At 42.5% G+C, this 8874-nt stretch overlaps 1 long non-coding RNA gene across 1 annotated transcript; it reads left to right on the forward strand.

Annotated features, from left to right (window-relative positions):
* The first annotated feature begins 476 nt into the window (after positions 1-476).
* LOC114622468 lies at positions 477-2573 on the forward strand. Its single transcript, XR_003711597.1, has 3 exons — positions 477-714; positions 1078-1280; positions 2500-2573. It is a non-coding gene; the product is annotated as an uncharacterized LOC114622468 (long non-coding RNA).
* The last annotated feature ends 6301 nt before the right edge of the window (positions 2574-8874 follow it).

An 8874-nucleotide genomic window follows, 5' to 3' on the forward strand; every position in this document is an offset into this window, starting at 1 on the left:
CAGGTCCACTGGATTTCTGATGCAGAATGGTGTCACTAGGCCTCTACCTTAACATGATTCTTCCAATAGCAGGAAAGACATGATCATAGCAAGAGAACTGGAGGAGGGAACTTCAGGCTGCCCGTGTAAGTCAGAAGAACAAGAAACCCAAGGCTCTCAGTGTCTTCAGATACCACCATCAACAGCAACAAGTTTGATTTTGACCCCTTTTGCAGGCTCTGTGTGATTCTGTTCCATGCAGTCACTCAGGAACTCAGAGAGCTGAAGATTTGTCTGCCTCGTGTCCACAAAATCTGTAACAGGTGCCTGTCTCTGGTAAGGGCAGAGGAAGATAAGCTGGCTAGTACAGGTTCCTGTTCAATTTTTTTTTTTTTTTGCTCTATTATGACTCCCTGATAATATAGATCTACTAAGCTTAAAAACTTCAAAATATTGTGAGTAGCAGAGATATTTATTTATTTACTTATACAGTTTTAGACCTAGTCTTTATGTCACTGTGAAAATTGACAAAAATGTCAATTTTCTGCAAAAAAATGTTAAGCATGAATCACAGATGTCTCTGAACTTTCCTGCTTTTATACAACTAAATTCTCTCTATAAGTAGAATTTCCGGAGGTCCTGGTGTCTACCTAGGAAGAAGACAACCCACTGGAGCAGAAAAATGACCTGGTACAATATCCCTGGAGATGAGAAATAAGGAAATGATGAAAGCATGTAAGTCCAAAATGAGCATGCCTCAATGAACATAGACCAAGTATGAAGGGTGGACTGTGTGCCTGCTATGAGTGACCTCAAATTCTAATGTGCAGAATGATTAGCAAATCGGTATCACAATGTGATAATTCTAATTTTACCTCTACAAAATAGCATACATGCAAACATATACATACATACATACACAAACACACACACACACACACACACACATGCATACATACATACCGTGGGGTTAAGTAGTAAATATTGCTTCTCATTTCTTCCTTTGTTTCCTTAAGATTTCCTGAGATAGTTAATCTTTAGTGTCAGCTTGATGAGACTTAGATTCAGCATAAAACACACCTCTTAATTTGTCTCCAGAAAAGTTCAACTGAGTCAAGAGAAGGCGTACCCTGATGTGGGAAACACTGCCCCAGAGACTTGGGTTCCAGACTGAATTAGAAGGGAGAAAATGAACTGAGCACCAGCATCCATCTCTGTCTCTGCTACCTGACTGTGGCACAGTGGGACAGCTGCCACATTCTCCTGCTTCTGAGTCTTTCCTTCCATACTGGCCTCAAACTGTGAGCTAAAATAAACCACTGAGTTGGTCTCATTGGGTATCTACTCAGAGCAACAATAACAACTAAAACATTTCCTTTTGTAGAAACTGATGACATGACCATTCCATGGTATGGTTGAGTGGAAGGTTTTTATTGTAGATATGAGATGGGGCGTTGGGGGTGGGGCACATCTGGAAGAGTCCAGGTGAGAAAAAAGCAGACTGAACATGACCTGAAGACTGGACATGGGGACATGGCCAGGGATGTTTATGAGAAAGGGGAGAATAGCAGGGGATAGCAAATAGAGAATACATAGTTGAGAAAAGCAGGCACAGAGTATAGAGAGAACATAGCAAGCATAATAGGGCTATAAGGGGAAGAAGTAGTTGTGGGAAAGGAAAACCCATGACCTGGAAGGAGTTTAGGACAGGGGAAGAACTGAGAAGAGCTAGCATGCTAGCATGAAATGTTAGCAGATACTTGTGATGCTGAGGAACCCTGGAGGTCAGCAAGAGGTTTTGATAGGCTGACAGGTGCCATAAATAACCATATGTCCCTTCTGCCAGAGGTTAGAAAAATGACTCCATTTGGTAAGTGGGACCTAGTTTCCCAAATTACCAAGGAATGCTGGCTTTTGTCTAAATTCCAGAATTGCTCATACAGTCCAGGTTGAGCTCATTTCTGAATATCTGGCCAGCCTTTTGGGGTTTGGGGAATTAGAGTTTCCTTTGGACCTGACACCTTTACTGTCTCTGAGATTTTTCAACTGCTCATTAATGGGGATGGAAGGGGCATGGATATCAGTAAAGCATTGGTTATATTTCTTTTGTTACAATTAAATATCCCAAGAATTGCAACTTAAAGAAGAAAGGGTTTATATTGGCTTACGTTCCAGGGTGATAGAATCCATTTTGATGAAGAAGACATGGCAGCAGGAGCAGGAAGCTGGGTGATCACATTTCACCTGCATGCAGGAAGCAGAGGAAGAGAACAGGAAGTGGGGCTATCATCCCCTCAAAGTTCACCCCAAGTGATGGTTTTTATTCAACTCCAAAGTGTCATGACCTTCCCACACAATGCCACCAGCTGGAGACTAAATACATACAAGGGCAATCTCATTCATACCATCACAGATGATATAGTGTAAGGCAGAGAGTGTCTCCAGTAACCTTCAAAGCTAGCTACAGGTATACTGTCATTGCATTTGCTACAGATTTCTATTTCTTTTGTTTAATTTCAGACCCATGGGGTAGGGATCATAGCTTGGCTGTGTTTTGCAAAATGATGGCAGTACTATTAACATTTGAAGACAGGCTACAAATTACATCACAAAGTGTCCTAAGACATCTGCTCTGAACACATTAAATTTCATGCCTCTGGATCTTAGGTTTGTAGAACATTATCCATATTCTTTCTGCGAACTGAATATGAGACTTTGTGTAGAAGTGACTGTCATCTTGCTTGTGCCTATAAAAATTAGGCCATGCTGACTTGTCTTCTAGGAATGACTGATGTGTAGTCCACAGCACTTGGACATTACTTTTGTTTTGTTTTCTTACTTATTCAGAGCTAATTACACTGGCCAGGGCTCTCTGGCCTAAACGTGTCCTGCTCTTCTGACGTTTGAGCCTGCTCTTTCTTTTCTTCTATCCTTTGCATGTGAAGATATTTTCTGATTAATCCATTTCTGGTAAATGCCACTGGAGGCACAGAAACTATCTTGCCTTATCCAGTGGACAGATCTTGATGTTAGCCCTGCGCTATGCCTCCAAGAGGTTCTAAGCCTAGATGCTATACAGCTTTTATAAATGTTTCTCAAGTCAGAGTTCAAGTCAATGAACTCAATGGCCCAGCTAACTTTCATGGAGCTTAGTCTCATTTCTTGTCTCCTCTCTTGTGCTCTATAAAAACAATACAACCCCAGGCTTGCATGACCCACTGAAATTGGAAGGGCATAATGTACATGCTCATCTTCCATAATCACAGAGGAGAAATGGTCCTCCCAGCATTGCTGCCATTTCTACTTCCCAGTTAGTGCTGTCTTCCTTCCAGAGCAGGCCCATTTGAGCCCCACGTTGGATCTGGCTTCCATGAGAGGGTATGCTGTGGCCAGCACACTGCTGAAGCAGCAACAGCAGTTCCATAATACATAATGTATTACACAGCAGTGGGCGCATGTCTGGCTTCTACTGGAGTGCCAGGGAGTCCAAGATGAGTTTTCTTCCTCTCTTTTTAAATCTCCTCCTAACACAAAAGCATACATATTGTGAACATGGTTTTCATGCCATAGCTATGACCTTCCCACCAGCCATCATTCAGATGATAATGGAATTTTGATGATATTAGGGGTGTGGCAGGGAAATCAATGAGCTGTTTACTCACCCAGGCAGTGCTTAGAATCTCTGGGTTGGAACTGTAATGGGATAGTGCTTGCCATAAGATGAGCTGTCCAGATTTTCAGCTTTCAGCATAATGGCTTGTTTCATGACTGTTTTACTTATCTTCAAAGACAATTTGGACTCTGTACTCTCAAAGGGTCGCCACTGAGAGTCCATTTCATATGGTGGGGAGCCATTCTTGGATTTACTGTGTGGAAGAGTCTGTGTAGGTCTTGCTTTGCAGAAGTTAAAAAGTAGAATACATGACTCTTTTCCTGTCTTAGATGGGGGTGGGAGGGTTGAAATCCTTTTTGAGTGTAAGACTCGGGTGGTGGGACTTTGTCAACACTGCTACAGGACTGCCATTTGCAGGTATGGAATTGCAGAACAGTAGGTTTCTAGGTCACCTTTGCAGCCAGGAGCACAGGGATGTATGCCAAATTTGCCAAGTTCAAGTTCAAGTGACCACCCAGCTAATAGGTTAGCCCAGCTCAGCATATGTTGCTAAGAATCATGACAAACCACACAATTCCTTTCAAGTCTTTCAAGATCAGACATCAGAAATAGTTAATCTTTTAATTAAAATTGTCCTTTGACAATTTGATACAAGTATATAATGCATTCTGATTAGTCTTACCCCTACACCCCCCTATGTTGCTTTGGAAAATTCCTTTCCCACATTCATGTCTTCTGGGTTTTGTTTTGTAATCTAACAGGGGCTGCCTGTGACCATAGGCTTGAAGTTACTCATTGGAGTTGGTAGGCTCAACAGTGGGCATACCTCTGAAGACTGTCAGTAGCTACTAGTTCACCACCTTTTATTTTGAGACATCTCTCATTAATGTCCTAGATCTCTGCATCTCATGCAGGCTTTGAACTTTGGCCCTCAGTAACTGGGTATTCCTTTCAGTCTTTGGGATCACAAGGCTGTGTGTCCAGTCCTAGATTTCTCCTTTACTCATTCATTAAGGGTGTGTGTGTGTGTGTGTGTGTGTGTGTGTGTGTGTGTGTGTGTTGTGTGTGTGTGTGTCAGGGCTGTCCTAGTCTCTAGAGTGTTCTGGGGCTTGCTTCCTCTCAGGAAGCATCTGGTGTGAATGAAGCAGAGAAGAACAACAAAGTGTAAATAAGGTTAAGGAAACACATGAGGGTGTGTGTAACTGCAGGGCTGCACTCCTCTTATCTGCAAGGGCTGCATTTCCTCATTACCTGGAGACTCAGGACTGAGCTACATGGAGGAGAATCCCTTAACTGTCTTCCAAACCCTTCCTTCTTCAAACACCAGAATACAAGAGGGCTAGCGACCACTTCCAAAAATGAATCAAGATGAAGCCCTGTACAGACTAATTTTTTTTTCTTTACAAATGTATGCCTATGATGAAGCTTCAGTTACTAATTAGGTACTCCAAGAGAAAGATCAGTGTCAGCCAGTGATGAAATAGAATGTTTATCATCATACACTACAATAAAAGTTGTTTTAAAACTACAAATCCTTTCTAGAATTTTCCATCTCTAATTCAAGCTACGCAAAGTGAAACTGAAACTAAGGTTTGTTGGACCTTTCACATGATATGGGGGTTCTCAGCTGAAGAGTTGGCTTGGGAAAGGACAACCTTCTTGTTTCTGCTCAGTGGAGATGACAGTAACATCCGTTACTGCAGAGAGCACCTCCTCTTCCCAAGAGGCTCTTCACTGTTCCTTCTCCCTCTACTCTTCTGTGCCCACACAGGGCAGAAATCAAGATGGAGACCAAGGGCTTGAAGTGGCCACAGCTTTGGGCTCCTGACTTCAGTTGCCCTTGGTTCAGTCTCAACAATGAAAGAAGGAAGGACTCCTGGGGAAGTGAGCTCCTTCCGTCTCTGACACATTCTCTTACCATTGATTTGGCCATGAGATCTCACCATAGCAACAGGCAAGTAACTAAGACACTAGCATTCCAATTCAGAGGTCTTATAACCCATACAAAAATCAGCTTTCCACAGCTGATTAGGTGACAGAATGGGATTGACACTTCAGGAAGCCAGTGTTGCCATCATTTGTTAACTTGAAGTGTTCAGTGAAGTTCCCTGATTTAGCCACACCCAAGGGGAAGATCCCAAAGACAACTGGTTGATTGTTAGGGCTTCCTTTCTCTAGAGTACTAGGATGCTACAGATTGAGAGCCAGTCTTATCTTTAGCTCATTTAATTGCCATTTATGGGCAGCCCTTGAACCTGACCTAACTAACATCCTTTTGACTATCAAGTGAACCTTTGAAATATATTAACTAAGCAGACTATTGGCCTCTACTAAGACCACGTTATCAGAAAACATTTAAGATCATGCCAGAAACTTCCCTGCTTTGATGTGACATACCTACCTGGTGTTTTACACTAACATATTTGATAAGTACCTTGATTTATGGTTTTCTTTTGATCTGTGAATATAAATATTGCATGTAACTGCTTCTGTGTTAGAATATTTCATTTGGGGTATCGTGGGCAATAGCCACTCATATTTCTCTCAGACTATACTTTCTCTTACTCAATTTGGAGAAAGGCTTGCATTTTGTATTAACATGTGAAAAGGGGTTCAGTCGCTTTTCAGTTCTATATAAAATAGGTGAACGTTTTATGTTGTGACCCTTCTAAGCATCCTCTAGATCAAGGAGTGGTAGATGCACTTTAAAAAGTGACATTTGACCTTTTTTCTCTTTCTGGAATTTGATCGCAAAAGTAACTCATGGTACAGAGTTAATGAACATTCCTTTTTGGAATAACTTTATTTTGTGGAGGGGAAAAATCAGTTAAATTTAAAATTCTGTGGAGAAAAATTCACTTATTATGGAAAGAAGAAATCTGCTGAACCGCCCAAAAATAACTCAGGCAGTTAACGTCCTCCAGCTTGCCTGTGCTACTGATACGCTTAGTTTACTACCTCAGTTCCATCTGCTAGAGGTACCTGCTCTCAGATGGGGTGGTATTTGCTGACTGAATTAATGAAGAATATAGCATCTTTAGAAAAGTACACTGTTTTTGATGCATTATTTAACTTAGGTTGTTCACCATAAACTTTTGAATTAAATACACCAAATAACACAGAGCATCTAGGTGAGACAAATCAACCCCACACTGCCTGATAGGACATGCCTAGCAGAAGATGAATTGTTTGGGCACTAACTTCTTTGTGAGCTAAGTGAGATTCAAGGGGCTAGAAGTCCAGACTTAGTGAAAACTGGATATTTTTTCAATATATCAGTGGGTCTCATTGTGTATCCTGTATTCAAAACCCATAGCTAGAAGAAAAAGCTAATACATCTGAATGCTTTTATAATTAAGTCATTAGGTGCTGTCTGATTCCATGCAGTGGAACTGGTTAGTGCCCTTGATGGGGAAAGGTAGCAAACTTGTTGGGTCTCCTGGATCTCTCAGCCAGTTGTACAATGTGGTACTAAAGAGAATGGAAGAGTTTTGGTGTGAGCGTGCTCTTCTTTTAGCTAAGGAATGACAGTACCAACCCTTTTGACCCAGGGTAAAGAGTCTCCTTAGAGTGTGCAGCCCACACGCCAAAGTGTACACAGTGTAAGGGTCAAACAGTTAGCGGTAGCAACCCTTCGGAGAGAGAGAACTTGCAGTCTTCTTTCAATTGTATAGGGATAGGTGGGCTTTGAGAAAGACACTGCTGAAGCCCCCCCCACCTTATCTCTTCTGGATTCTGACAGTAATTACAGCTCCCCAAACCAGAAAGATAACCACAACTGGCTTGATTCAAGTTTAAATATCTTTAGTTTCCTGCTGCTACTGTGTGGGGCAGTGAACTTTGCCACCAGACAGAAAAACTGATAAGATCAAGCAGATTAAGGAACCTTGGCAATTCTCATAATTGAGAATGGCAGGCATTTAAATCTACTCCTGCTAGGTTTCTATGGAGCACGTGACCATAATACCCCAATAAGGAGACCATGACAACTGGTCACGTAGCATAGAAACCCAGAGTTCTCTATACTAATGAGATATCTAGCCAGACCCTGAAGGTTCAACCAATGAGCTTCCCTTCTTGGGCATTTCTTCCTGCAAAAGGTATTTAATCTCTGGTTCACCCTGAGCAAGTCATATGCATCTCTTTCTGCCTTGAATAAACAGTTTGGACAAGCACAGACTGTCTCTTTCATCAAGGTCCACCATAGTGGGAAGCCTTTGTCATACAGACCCATGCCTAAGTCTACAGCAGAAGGCCCCTCTGCACTCCTGACACTCACTCTGAGCTAAACCAAATCTCTCCACCCCAGGCTCATCTCAGATCCTCAGCCTATTTCTCAACTCTTTGAGGTTTCCAGTTGCATCTGGGTGCCCTGGAGTTTGAGAACGACAGGCTTTGTCCCAACCCATGCCGTTTCTCACCCAGAGAAACATGGGCTATGGCCCCTGTTTTAGGCTACATTAGGCCTGAGCAGCTGTTGGCATTCCTGGAGCTGGCACACCAGTGTCGAGAAAGGAACATAGCCTAATGCCTCTGTGTTTCACCTCCCCAGCGGCAAAGCGAAATACATAACCACACTACTGAAGGGATATTTTTATTGTCACTCCTTAGATTCATAAAGATGATATGCTTCCAAAGTATCACACACCGAGGTGTGGTGACTTTTGATAGAACAAGAAGAGGGAGAAAGCAACTTCTTTTGATTGACACATAGAGTACAGGAGACAGATGACCACAGAGCTATGTGGAGGATCAGATGTGGCACTGCTGCCGCCCAAGATGAACTGGAATGCTTTCAAGTTAGGAAAACCTTGTCCCTCCTCCCTTTGTCTACATAGCACAGCAATCAGCAATGGCAGGAGGAAAAACTAGAAGCCAAGGTCTTCTTAATCACCACTTTCAACCCATGTGATCTATTGTATTGCTGTTTCAGTGTACCCTCACAGGTAGACCCTGGGGAAGGAAGACGGACCCCAGAGAGTCATATCTGTGACTTTACAGAGAAATAATGAGCTCAGAACCTTTCCTGGGGTACAGGATAGTCCAGGAGGTTACTGTCCATGTCGTGAGCATTGGACATCCTGAGGAGCCATCCTGATGGAATTGGGAGGGCTACTGAGGGAAGCCACCATGGACAGCATCTTTTCAACAATGGTGAGCACTTTGCCTTTTTTTTTTTTAGGGCAAAATGGGGACAGCAAGACTAACAAGGTCCTGGAAACTGGAAACCCATCCCTGGGCCAATATGTTTAACTTTCTTTCCCTACTCATTTCTGTTTTGC

This window comes from Grammomys surdaster, unplaced genomic scaffold (assembly GCF_004785775.1).
Source record: "Grammomys surdaster isolate TR1022 unplaced genomic scaffold, NIH_TR_1.0 188, whole genome shotgun sequence".
NCBI lineage: Eukaryota > Metazoa > Chordata > Mammalia > Rodentia > Muridae > Grammomys > Grammomys surdaster.